Here is a 14,525-nt window from a genome sequence, read left to right as displayed (position 1 = left end):
GAAAATGTACAACTTTTTGGAAGAGACATTTATTAAAAAAAAAAAAAAAAGTATTTTTTCAATCTGGCTATGCCAGAGACATTTAGCCCGTCTTAAAAGACCCCAGAAGGCTTGTAACTTATTGACAGGGATGGATTTTGGCAAAAATTATCCATGAAAGCCAACTTATTATTCTGACTGAAATGTCAACAGGCCAGCTGTTATATAAGCTGTGCATGGTTGACCATATTAAGTTCCAATTTTTTTTTTTTAAACTTGCCAGTGAATGTGTGAAAAATGATAGTAATATTTGCTTAACTATTACTTAAGTATTAGTAAACTGGACGTAGAGGCTTGGGGAACAACAACAGTACAATCTCTGACCAGCTGTATGGAGATAGCAAAAGAGGGTTGATGTTTTGCATCACATGTGGGTCATAAAAAAATGTGAACCTAGTAAGTCCAATTTGAGTTCATCGGTGGGGAGGGAGGTGGGATGATGTTAGATTTTTACATTTATATTTTGCATTCCATGTTGATCAGTAGTAGTTTCCTTTCTGATGCTTCAAGCGCAACATTGTCCCCAAGAAACACACAGCACAGGGTGGAAGTACTGCCACTCTGACATCTGTGGTCATGAAGTCCTTTGCGTGACTAGTATTAAAGTATCTGAGGGAGATCACAGAACCCGTCCTGGACCCAGGGCAGTTTGCTTAACAGGCAATTTGGGTCTACATAACATCAGGCACCACGTTGACTACTCAGGGATGTACAGGATACTATTTGCGAACTACAGCTTGGTCTTCAGCACCATCAACCCAGAAATCCTCCACCAGAAGCTCCACCCAGCTCAGTGTCAGTCTCTGTCAGTCAGTAGATGCCCAGGTTTCTGACACTTTCTGGCAGTAGCAGGTGAGGCAGGGGAGCGTCTTCTCTCGTTCAAGAACCATCAACACTGGCGTCCCCCAGGAATGTGCTCTCTCACTTCTCTTCTCTGTGAACACAAATGACTGCACCTCAGTGGACTCATTGCTGAAACTTTTGCATTTTGCAGATTACAACAACCTCATCGGTCACAGTCCAACCCGTTGTTTTTGTACATAAATTTAGGAAATAAAGCTGATTCTGACCTATTTACTTTTTATGATTTTTATGATCACCGTCTTCACTACGAAGAAAAATATTTTCCAGTATTCCCCAAACGTAAATGTATGTTTGTGATGCAAAACACATCAGTTTGCCACCATAAATCATTTGAATATCTGTTAAACAGAATGCACAGTTCGACATGTTGTAAACACAGCCTCCTTTACATAGGTAATTTATACCGTTTAAATACAAATGATCCATCATTGCATGAACAGTGACAGCTGTAGAGTTTTGGACAAAAGCTTACTTGAATCCCTGGATGTCTATATTGAATCACTTGAACATGAATTTGCCGAAATTAAATGACTATACTAAAGAATTATGTGAAGAAATTTTGCCATATTTAATTACCTTTAAACCAAATATTAACATACATGTTTAGATTCTTTAATTTTAAAGAATCTAAACATGTATGTTAATACTGTCTGCTGCAGACAGTATTATCACCAAGAAAGGGCTATTTGTATTCCAAGTCAGGCTTGAAAATCTGAAACATAATGCTTTGTGAAACTTTATAAGATATCCCAATCAATAAGATTAATCAAACCCTTTTCTGTTCTGATTTAATTTCACAATTCTCTAAAGTGGGGAGAGTCTTAACTTACCAGTGATGCTAAGTTTTCAAGACAAAAACACACCCACTTCCTGAATCCTTCCAATAAGTGAAGACGATGACGAGGAAGAAGGTAACTATTTTTAACTTAAACAGGTAACTTCCTGTCCAATTATAGTACGTGACTAAGAAACCCTACTGACCCTGAGAGGCTGCAGTATAACCCTGTACACACCGTGCATTAACAAGATGATCAACGTATTTTTTTTTTATTTTTTATTTTTTTATAGAATTTATTCATTTCATTTAAAACAAAACAGATGCTACACATACAAAAAAAGAATATACAAAACAAAAAAATGAAAGTAGCAGAAGAAAAAAATTTATTATATTGCCTTTTTCAAAATAAAAAATTAAACAATGAAGTTTCAATAAAAAAAAAAAAAAAAACATCAACTCTTCTTGTGCAACATTGTTATGATTGCACATTATACAATTTATATGTTTCAACTTAATTTTATCATTCTCTTAATATATCTATCGAGCAGCATTTTTTAATCACTTTCCAGATTATTCCACAATCTTATACTTGTATGATGTACAACGTCTTCAATTTGTTCGAATCTTGGTTTTACAACATTTCTATACCTTAATTGTAATTACTTACTTCTTAACGAAGTATATTGCATATTAAGAGTAATATTTTATGAGCTTTATATAACTGCAAACATTGTAATCAACTCATAAATTTCAATGTTCAATTGACAAATAAGCATTTGATGGTGATTATAATGTTTTTGTGATACATTTATTGCTCGTTTCTGTAAATATAAATGATTTGTAATTGTTTTACATGCTTTCCCAGACTTCAATAAGTAGTAGGTGTGGAGCAATTATTGATTATATAATAATAAGCTTTGTCATGAAATAATCCTTACTTTGTACAGTACTGCATGGATTTGCTATTTTTGTTTTTAAGTATTTACATGGGTTTCATGTCAGCTTTTCATCAATGATAACACCCAAGAACTTAACCTCATTGACCCTACAGAGCTCAACATCATCGACTTCAAAAGGAAGATCGATAGCTTTATTTCTTTTACTAAATATCATATAATTCGTCTTATTCAAATTTAATGATAATTTATTTAGTTTCAAGACAGCAGAGATGTTCAGAAAGTCCAATTCAGGTCTCAGGTATTTTCTATAACAGAAAGGAATCTAGTTGTGGTGAAGAAATCTTGCTGAAGTTCAAACCATGTAAGATGAAGGGGAATAAAGAAGTTTTAAGTGACTTTGTGAAACAGTTATTACTGCCAGACTGTGCTCCAAGTATCCTAGAGAGTGCTGATTTACAGATTTTTTTTTAAGTGTCTTCAGATTAGTGGAGGTTCCATAAAGCAAATACTAATAAACTAATAATAAAACACACTTTCTACTGTGAAATTAATTCATGTTATATTACAAAAATACACTAATGTAAAAATAAAGAACAATAACAGTAATGAAAAAAAGTGGTTTATATTTATTTCAATGTCCTTTTTATGGTCCTTTTAAAATGCCAGCTTTTCTAACAACTGCTTAAAACAGTTGGATTAAAAAACAATAAGATACTTTTCTATTTAGAGAGATCTAACAGACATTATTTAAACTCAGTTTGCATTGTCACTTAAAATAATCTTCTACTGCTAGTGGAACTGAAGGCCTTTAAAATGCAAACCAGACAAAGCAGTATTGTTTATGGCACCTGACTAAGAAATGACGATGATGCAACTTCAGAAAATAGGTCTGTCTGACTATTCCTGTTAGCTGACTCATTTGGCCCTAAGCTGTCCTGAATTGCAAGCTCTAACTTAATTATTTTATGCTGGACTTCAGTGTTTTAGTCTGCGCCATTTGCACTCATTTTTAAATTAAATATTTACCTACTGTATGTGCCTTCTGGTGTAGAAGACCGACGTTAGAATTGAGGGTATCGATGACAGCATGGTTGTGACTCAAAGACAACTCACAAGGAATAAGGTTCGCATTCAAGGGATTTTCCAAGTTGCATGCTCTTTCTTACCAGTTTTAAATGAACAAGCTCTGCTCAACATTTGATTAGCGGGAAAAGCAGGCTGATGAGAGAATTAACTTTATTCAAAGGCTGGTGCCAAACAATAAACACTGAACCCAAGTAAGTTTCTTCCAATTAACCAAGTATGAAAAATAAAATAGTTAATATACAAACTGCATTTTAAAACATACGGTATGATTATTTGCTTTTGTTAAGGTAATATTTTAATGGCATCCATGCTGGGGTGAAAGACAGAAAATAGTGTTCAAGTAAAAAAAAAAAAAATTATGATAGTGTGCAACATTATCACAGTGCCATTTGTTTCTTTTAATCTATTTTCAGGTGTCCATTTTATCTGAATGTTTTAGATATTCTAGCTTTAAAAAAAAAAAAAAGCTAGAAGTGAATATTTCTAAAATCGAAAAACTAATGAAAGCTAAAAATCTAACTGGACTTATTGTGCTGTACAATGAGATTCCGAGAATATTGCATATGATATGAAATTGTCAAGATAAAAAATCAACTACACGAAAAACTGCATATCATCTACAAAAATGGTATACAAACATTTGGTGTAAAATAATATATTTAACAGTTAAGAGTTAACTTTTTACTGGAAGCTGGCTCTTTGCTGTCTTGAACCTACTAATAAGTATTATGTACAAACAAGTTGGTGGGTAAAATGTAAGCCTGGCACAACGATATGGTTAATAGAAAACTGCATTAACATGTAAGGAGCAGATATTGTTTTTCCAATATTTCCTGGTGTACAGTATGAACACAGGTGCATGATTTGTTTGGCACTTATATTGTATTATGGAAATCTGTGTTGTCAATGTGCTGTGTGTTTTTCCTCTCTTTTTATACACAGTTTGGCATTGAGAGATGTAAAACCTGTTAATGTTTAAACCAATGGGCAAAGCCATTTACCCATCTGTAAGAAATCTCATTTTTTACTAAAGACACAAAGTTGCTTGTCTGGCTTTATTAAAAAAAAAAATGGCACGTCACATAATAAAACGTTAAAAAATTATTTGATTAATATTAGATGTGCAGTTGTATCCTTAAAATGAAGAAATTCAGGGTACGGTTAAAAACCATAAACACACACCCAACATCATTATTTAAATTACAGGTGAGCAAATATATTGCAATGGTTAACGTCTGGCTTCACTGTGGGCTGAATATGCTAATATGGTGCTTATTGTTTAACTATCCTCCAACAGAAACAGTTGTCAATCAATAGGCTGGTCTTTGCACCTGTGGTTTTATAACCATGAAGCTATAAAACTGCAGTTATTTTTCTTGACTGCAGTTGCATCTATCTATCTATCTATCTATCTATCTATCTATCTATCTATCTATCTATCTATCTATCTATCTATCTATCTATCTATCTATCTATCTATCTATCTATCTATCTATCTATCTATCTATCTATCTATCTATCTATCTATCTATCTATCTATCTATCTATCTATCTATCTATCTATCTATCTATCTATCTATCTATCTATCTATCTATCTATCTATCTATCTATCTATATCTATATCTATATCTCTATCTATCTATCTATCTATCTATCTATCTATCTATCTATCTATCTGAATACAATAAAATAAGGTAATATATAGAAGTAATACTTGGTTTAGGTTTCGGAAGAGAGAGCTATCTGTTTTGTTTACAGATGTAATAAAATAAATACAAAAATGTGTTTTTTTTGTACTATGGTTTGCAGTTTTTGTTTTCACTAGTCTTTCTTGACTGTTGGGTTGGAAAAGCTTTTGATGTTGGACAAGCAGGTGGATGAGCTACTTTGTCAAGCAGGTGGACGGTCTGAGAGCATGTCTGTAGACGAGTCCAGCTGTCCAAGAATGTGGCTTCTTTGATCTCTGGATTATGGTCTCGTCTTCGGGACTGAGCTGATCTGCTTTTCTCTCATTCAGGGGGCCTCTTAGATCTTACTGATATAGAAAACTAACTTGTCTGTCAGGATGATCAAATCAATCTTTTCTGTGAGCATCTCGAGGAGTTAAACTATCCAAAAACATGCAGACCTATGTCGTGATTTCTCCGAGTTCAGCTAGCATTCCACTGAAAAGCCACCAACTCTGGTGCAAAATCCTGAACCACAAATATCACAGCTCTTAGACAATAGTTATAGTCCTTTTGTGTTTAATGTGGTTCACATTTACTCTTTTGGAGGACAATGCAAGTGAAATATTTTGTAACTGTGGTCCGAAGACCATAGGGGCGTGTTGATGAGGCGAGAGATGTGCACAAATGTCCTTACTGTCAAAAGCAAACCTTTCTTAAGTTTTGGGTGACGTTTAATATTTGGCAAAGTCTGTAGGATACGCAGGACAAAGCACAGCAGCATCAGTGGGAACCGTCTCTGATGTTACTGCAGACAGTCTGGTGTTTAGTTACAGTGTGGGTGTGCAAAGGATATACTGCGCCTGTCTTTGTGGCAGAAGTCTGTTTAAGACCTGTTTTGAAGAAGGAAATCAGATTAACTGACTTTTTTGTCGGCACAAGTTGAAAGCATTACAGTTTTCTGCCTAAACTCCTTCCCATCCCAAGTCACACCCATGTCAAGGAAATTAGTCGGTGCATTTTATACAAGATATGTCTGAATGGTGACATTATTATACAGGCACTATAATTAACAGTGTGTTTGAATGTACAGACACCTGCACACACCTTTGGTTAATTGTTAACGGCATGGAATTGTAGGGAAAAAAAAAACATTTGTTGCAGAGTTTATTTTATTTTTTATCAAATGTTTGACGTTTGATTTTAGCCTTTTGCTCAACAAGAGTAAAGCTTTTCCTGTCACCTGTTTGGGATATCTAATCATCTTTGCAAAAGTTTAGGATTATTTGTTTTGCAGTGATCAAGTTAATGTACATTTATATATTGAGAGAGGATGAGGCCCTTTTTTCTATCATTTCTGCTGTAAATGACCATGAGGAAATAAAAGTTATGCATAAAACTTGATTATTTTATTAAATCAGATGTGACTGTGTGGTGGATGCAGTATCCACGTGTTTGCTAAAATGTCAGTATATATAGTGGAATTTTGTTAAGAAATTCCTTTCATTTAAAGTCAAATTATTTATTTAAACATTTTAAAGATGCAATTTAGAAGCTGAAAATGTTAACAGCGGTGCACTGCTTCTTGTGTGACATTTATTTTAGTTAATCCATGAAACGTTCCTCAGAACTCTGGACTGGTTAAGGAGACAAAGAGTAAGATTTCTCTCTGTCTGACTTTGCAACAAATTCTCCTTCCATTTCCTCTTCTCACACCCAATGCACCCTCCTACTCATTTGACCTCTGACAGTTGGGGCCCCTAGGCCATTTCCTATTGATTCCTTGGTATTGAACTTGAATCTGGGGGCTCCAATCAAAGCGACATTGTCTTGCGCTGACAGATTGCAGACCAAACAATACTTGTTCACTTTCCCTCATTTCTCTATTCACGGAAAGAAACACTTATCCTCCATCGTCCTGGACTTTTTGAGCATTCAGTTCATTCGGAATGCATGCATTTCCTGTGCATAGAAGACGTCGCTTTAACTCTGACAGATCGCCGGATGATAACGACCTTCATACGCCCCTTGGCGTAACCCGACCAGTGTTGCTGGCAGGAAGTCTGAAAGGTCCCTCAAATAGGCTCAGCAAGAATAGAAAATGTCAACTGAATAATTAACGTCTTTATTAAAGTATAACATAGGAAACATATTAAAAACAACATGCTCATATGTGCTTTTTTGATGATATAATGCTGCATGCATGATTGTACCATACTACAAGCCATCTGCAACTCAGTACATTTATTTCACAAGATGCTTTGCAATAATCAGATTGAAGCTGTGCTGTAATTTTACTGTTCAACAAAGAGCTATATATTTTGATTAACATCACATAAGCACTTGATAATATAGAAAACAGGAGAGAATTGTACATAACCACGTGCATGGATGTACCAAAGCTTTTGCAACTTGTTCAAAGAAATGAGAATGAACAAACAGCTTTGAGAATTTCAAACCCGAAATGAGAAAAGTACCAAAGCAACTGAGAAAAACTATAAGCCGGGAACACTTTCTCCTACATGCTGAATAAAACTAGCCTACTTATGTGCACATTATGTCATTTTAAATGGGGAAAACACATTTGGCTGTTCTAACAAATTCCATTTAAATAAATTATATAAATTTACTACATTTTACAGAATATTTTAAAGGATGTTTTCCTCAAAAAACACAAATTCTTTGTTCTAAGACGGCACCAGACCTTTAGTCATCGTCGTTACTAGTTGGATAACTGGTATTGCCACTTGCAAATATCTTTAAGTGCAGCACTTTGTAGCTTTTTACAACCCTTTGATTGTGACTGGCCCATGGCTGAGTTTTCAACTTCGGGGGAACTTGATTTGTATAGCTGTAATGCAATGATATTTGTAAATACATACAAACAATAGGTATGTAGCCTTGCCACATGTCTACGTACGAACATTTACATTATTGGAATGTGACAACCCCCAAAATATGCCATAAAAGTAACACCTTTTTGTGATATTTCAGAACTTTATTCCATCACATCTTTTTTTTTTTAGAAAAAAATATGAATGATTTGAAATATGGACACATTTTAGAATGAGGATCTTTCATGTGAACATGCACTTATGATGTCAGTGACATAAATCTTCTCGAAACTTGTAAAATGTACCTTGCTCACGTTTGCGCACCACAAACCTGTATTTCCAAAATGCTTTCCTCATAGTGGGAAGTACCAGTGACTCAGATGAAAGATTTTCTCCTTCTATTGTCTGCCACCACTTATGTAAACATGAATAGACACTCCCCTAAAAAAAAATGTTTTAACAGCAGGAAGGAATGCAGTAAGATAATATTTTCAACATTATGCATTTTGTTACGTGGCTATCTTTGGAAACAGAGAGGATGGAAAATGTTGTCACATCACAAAGCTTTCTTGCACAAGCTCTTCAGGTGTGGACATGTTTTCTTTTGTCGCTTCAGGGTTAGTTATGCTGTTTTAGTCCCTAAGAAGACATCAAGTTATTCTCTGCTGTGACGATGGACTTTTAAAACCAATAAAATGGTTTAATACTTTTGGAGTAATTCTACAAATGGTGGTAGTCATTGGGATCGATTCGTTTTCTGGAATCAGGTTTTGAAGAATAGTCCATGAATGTTTGCTATGGTTATAGTCAGTGCCTCCTTTAAATATTTCATAAACAGTGTAAATGTTATCTGGGATGATTATCTTTATAACTCCAAACTATGACAGAGTTTTCCAAAATACAGCTCTCGTTTTGTGCATGCAAGAAACAATATTTGCATTTTCCAAAGCCAAGTGGACTGGCTTTTTCCCCCCTCTTACATCTTATCAGGGTCAGGATCCTCTAAGTCCTCTCAGTGGTATGAAACATTCTTCACTGTGGACAATAACGCTCATGTTTCAAGAGTTTTCAGTTCACAAAAAGCAGAAGGCTTGGTTATTCCTAGACAGTTCTTTTTTTAAATTATTTTTCCTTAGCTGTTTGACTGAAACTTGGGAAAAAAATGGCTAGTTCACTGCAAGGGTCATAAAACATGGATTGATGATGTTCAAAGATTATTGTTTTGCAACTCAATATTGGTAGGTAAAACCCAGGTTTATAGTAAACTGATAGTGCAAGGGAGGAGTAGCTATCTTTAATCTTGAAGCCTTCAGTCAGTCGTTGTTTTACATCTCAGGTTGTTACAGAGCAATTGGTGTCATTCTAAAGAAAAATAGCCCACAAATGTGTGTGGTTTGTGACTGAACTGTGTTCATATGTGGCCCAAATTCTGGGAATGTCGAAATGAAGTCATCATGTCAAAACTCATCAATCATTCGGCGGACCTAACAGGGAAAACATTTCAAACAATCCTATAAATGGGCCTTCAGTAGCACAGATTGTATCAAAATGTCATAATATTTCAGGCAAGAAATAAAAATTATTACCCTCACGAGTGTTGATTTAAAATGAAGGAAAAGGTCACCCAAGCTATATTGGATTTCCTGTAGCTTACATGTATTTACTTTCTACAGTGTGAATAATAAAGGCCCCGCAGAGATTCAGCCTCTCACATGTCAACCTTTTGCACACTTCCCTGTCCAAATAGCCAATCAGGATCCATTTAGGCAGCAATGGCCTGGAACTGGATCTGACAGGCCTGGCAGAGACGTACTGAAACACATATGAGCCATGGAAGTCTTCAGCCGTCCAGGTCTGAAATCCATACTGGGGGCTTGCACAGACACTGCTGATTACCACACTGTTGGTGCAGACGTGCTGGACAAGGTTGTCGGCCCTAATTGTCAAATGGATGGAGAGCAAAATCACACCAGGGATTAAAAATTGTTGGAAGTTTTACTCCAGTAGCCGTTATTCAGTTTTTTTTTTTATGATCGGTGAGAACCCTCTTACTTATTTATTTATATCTATTTGATGCATTCAATTTCAATTTACTCTATGAAATGTCAACACATTTCTGTTTAAGCTAAACTTTTTATTTACATTTAAAATGGCAAACAGTACAGATAATTGTGTATTTACACAAGACGACAGAAAATGCAATGTTGTTTTCCTCATAAAATATTTTCTTATTTATTTTGTGGTGCCAGATAACCTTTGAGGACTCCTAGAATTTTCTGCGCCACACTTGAATTAATTTACTTAAAAAAAAAAAAAAACTGGTTGAGGACTCTGCGAGGCCATTCAGGGCACTATGACTGTTGAGGGCCCAATCAGACACTTTCACTGCACAAAGCTTCTCCTTTCATTATGCTCTATGTGAGTTAGGAGTCTATTTTGAGTGTTGCAATTTTAAGGGAACAGAAAATGCATGAGAGTATTGATGTTTGTATTTCAAAATGAGTTTTAAGCTCAGAACATCACATTTATCCTTTGGTATATCTAAAATATCTTAAATGTAGATAAAACACATTAATTAATTGATACTAACATTTCAGTATAATAGCTTGTGGATTTCCTGATAAAAAAAAAAATAATAATTTTTGCAGCATAACTCTAACTAGAAATTTATCAAACATATTTAAATGTCAAGCCCCCTCACTCCCAGAAAATGACCAAGTAAACTTGTGGTTACGTTGTGGTTTTTGTTTATTTGATCTTAATGTCTGAGCCAAGTCACTAAGAGTTTGAGAGTCTTGTTACAAGTAGCAAAATATGACAAAGTACCAGAGTTTAATGCATGAAGGTTATATGGACGTTGTGTTCCTTTTCTCCGGCGCCACACTAACAGCCCTAACTGTAATTATTTCTATGTATGTATGTTTATCTTTAGATGAAAAAAAGTAAACTTTTGTTCAAATGTAAATTTATATCAAATAACAATTAGGTTAATGTTTAAGTAAAAAATAATAATAAAAACATATATATGTAAATATATATATATATATATATATATATATATATATATATATATATATATATATATATATATATATATATAAATTTGAGTCTCCATCAACAAACACATTTTTGCTTTAATCAAACTTATTTGTACTGTAGGATTTAAAAAAGGTGCTCTGGGCAATCAGTAGTTTTGTGGAAATGTTCTGTGGAGTATCACTGAGGACGTCTTGTAATATAACTGAAAGTCTGAATGTTTGTGGAAACTAATCGTGCACCATTCATCAGCTAACTGCACATAGCCATATTATTTTCTGCAAGATAAAGTGGACTGGATTTTCTTGCTCATATATGGAATAAAGATGTTTAAACAGCCTTCCTATTGATGCTGCACAGATTCAACAAAGAGAAACTGTGATTGTTGCGTACAATGACTGTAATTACAGCTACCATAAAATATAATACTTTGATGAGTAAACATGCATAAGTTAGTTTCTAACTCGAATTTATTGTTTCCAGTAAATAATTAAAATATCTGATGCAAAACAATAAGTATTTTTGATGGAGTAACATTCTGTTGTGGCTGAATTAAAAAAGGCTCACAGCCCATATAAATGCTTACTTTACATTCTGTAATTGAGCACAATACATTGTAATATTGAAGTTCATCTGAAAAGGAGAAAGTGACAAAAATGCTCCACAAATTCAACATCATTCTGTATCATTTCTTTAAATCTGCCAGAGCATACTTCATTCTTTCTAAATCAAATGATGCATGTGAGGACAGGTTGATGACGTCATTCACGGTCAATTTCCAGCTGCTGGCAGGACTTTGATTACAGCAGTAAATCTCCTCCTGTTTGTCTATCCTCCTGAGTGAAAGGGCAGGTTAATGGTCAGGGCTGGATACGTTGCTGGGTATTAACTGTTTCAAAGTTGGCTGGTATATTTCAAACACTACAAATGCTATTCCACATTGCTGATTTTTTTTTTTTACAAAATCAAATGAATGAACACAGTCCGTAAGGAGCAGTCAGGAGTTTTTGAAATGTTTATTTGCTTCCTTACAATGTAATACATAACCCTAAATATTAACTTGAATATCTAAACTTCCTTTTTAATAGACATCAATGGCATTAATCTTCATGTTCAAGAAGAAAGAAAATGTAAAGAAATAACTGGAAGGCTGGTCATTAAAATTTAATTATTTTTATGAACATTTACCTATCCAAAGATTTTTTTAATACAGCATATACAAAATATTTGAAAGAAAATAGAGCTTGGGATGCTGAAATATATAAACACAATACTACTTGACACACTATTGGCTGGCGTTTGCAAAGCAGGCAATTCAGATTCATGTTACTTTGCAAAATTGTCTGTATACCCAAGAACAGAGTTAAGGAACACTGTTACAATTAGCTTCTACGGTGTCATGGCTGTTTTGTATTTGTGTTTTGATGCATATTGAGGTATATATGTTGTCTAAACTACTAAAATAGGTGGTTAAAAGAGTTTTAAGAGCAAAAAATGTACAATTAGCAAAATAAATGCAAAAATAATATGCTTCAATCACAGAAATAACAGACAAAATGCTGCGACCACAGGAAATAGAAGTAAAAGAGAAAATGCTAAAAATAGCAATAACAGCAAATGTTGAAATGCCACAAACTTGCTTCACAAAACATAAGTGCTCCAGACCACTAGGGGGAGTATGGAGTTGGTTCTGTGATTTCAGCATTTTTTGTGAGTCAAAAATGAAAAAAAAAAGCTTGCTTGTTTATGTGTAATATGTCCGGTGTACCTAAATTTAGCATTTTGTCATACGTTTAATTATTTAAGTTCTCTGTCTTGGAAATTTATAACGGGACACTTGCATTGACTGTTTTCTAATCTATAATGCCCGAAAAAAGGCTCTCCATGAACACTGTTTAAAGACAAGCAGAGTCCAAGTCATGAATACATCAACATCCACAGTGAACATGATACACTAAACCACAAACTAACCCTAAGAGTTAATATACTTCAAGCATTTGTACCTGATTGATGAGGTACCACAGAGGTCTAAATGACCGTGTGTCAAAACCTGCATGAATTAAGCTGTAGGTGCAGAACTGTCTTGTAACACTTTATGTACACAAGGAGAAAGAGCACCACTGCATCCCGAAAGGAGTTTGAGTGTTGTCCAAGCTGTCGCTGCTCTGAGACTCTATGGTCTTAAGTGCTCAGCTGGTAAACAAATCAGGGTTTATTAAATACACACCTGTCACTCTCCACTAGCCAGGCATGGAAACATTTATTTTGACAAATGCTGGGCCACAAGTCTTAAGTGTCTCTAGTTGACGCCAACAGATAAATACATCTGAATTAGAAAATGGATTGAATTTAGCAAAGGTATGCTTTTAAAACATGAATTTTGTGCTAACCTAGCTGCCTATCTAAGGCAAATAAACAGTCAGTGAGTGACACATGTACCTGCTTAATCTAATTATGTTGCTTAAGTGTAACGTCTAGCTACTGTACATTAAGATCAAGTGTAGGGGCACACAACACATTTATTTACAAAAGATTTGATTACTTTTTTCAGATCATAATAAAGTATGATATTACTGAATGATAGATGTGTTTTGTACATGTTATCCTTTTAGAGCATGTGCTGATGGCATGTAGAAAATGTCAAGTTCAGGTAACTCCTTGCAGAAACTTACCCATTGTGATCAGAAAAGTCAGGTCAAATGAAAAAAAAACAAAAAAACCTCTTCCTAATATTTTGGCCAGCTTTGGTGTAAAGTAAATCACGTGGTGAGGCCATTTACTGTAAACAACTTTAGGAAACCGAAAACAGACCGATCACCATTGTGGCATCTCGATCTCTGCATGCGCCAAGATTTTTTTTAGGGGGGGCGTTGCTCCCACAGTACGGCTCATTCATGCAGCCATCTGCCTGATCCCTGGAATACAGCAAGGAAACAGAAGCACAAGTGAGAGGTCCAAACTGTCAATAAGCAGTAGGAGATCAGGCAGCAAAAAAAAAAGAAAGACACATATGTAGATATCTTGTTGACACAACAATTAAAAAAAAACTGTTACAGTAAAAAGCTGACTAATCTTCAAAACAATCATCTTGTTCAAACCCAAAACCTGTGCAATCCTTTATAAAGAGATAAACCAAACCTACCTGTTCTTTATTTCCAGAACAATTGAGCAGGACTGCAGGGAAAAAGGCAAAGTGGGATTAGACCTGTTACACTAGAATTTTTGACTACTATTTTTGTTTAAGTGTGCCTCTGATAAATATTTTGCTCATGTTGACATGCTCGCATGTCGAAAAAAGTGAAACTATACTAATTTACATGC

The 14,525-nt window shown here is 34.7% G+C and overlaps 1 long non-coding RNA gene across 1 annotated transcript; it reads right to left on the bottom strand.

The window, feature by feature from the left end:
- Nucleotides 1-486: 486 nt before the first annotated feature.
- On the bottom strand, nt 487-1,939 carry LOC145552561 (uncharacterized). Its single transcript, XR_014088650.1, has 2 exons — nt 1,734-1,939; nt 487-973 (listed from the first exon to the last, which is right to left on the bottom strand). It is a non-coding gene; the product is annotated as an uncharacterized LOC145552561 (long non-coding RNA).
- Between the last annotated feature and the right edge of the window lie 12,586 nt (nt 1,940-14,525).

The sequence above is a fragment of the Poecilia reticulata genome, chromosome 8 (genome assembly GCF_904066995.2).
Source record: "Poecilia reticulata chromosome 8, P_reticulata-male-v2, whole genome shotgun sequence".
Lineage (NCBI taxonomy): Eukaryota > Metazoa > Chordata > Actinopteri > Cyprinodontiformes > Poeciliidae > Poecilia > Poecilia reticulata.
Note: the sequence above shows the minus strand (reverse complement) of the source record. Positions and strands in the feature narration are given on the sequence as shown.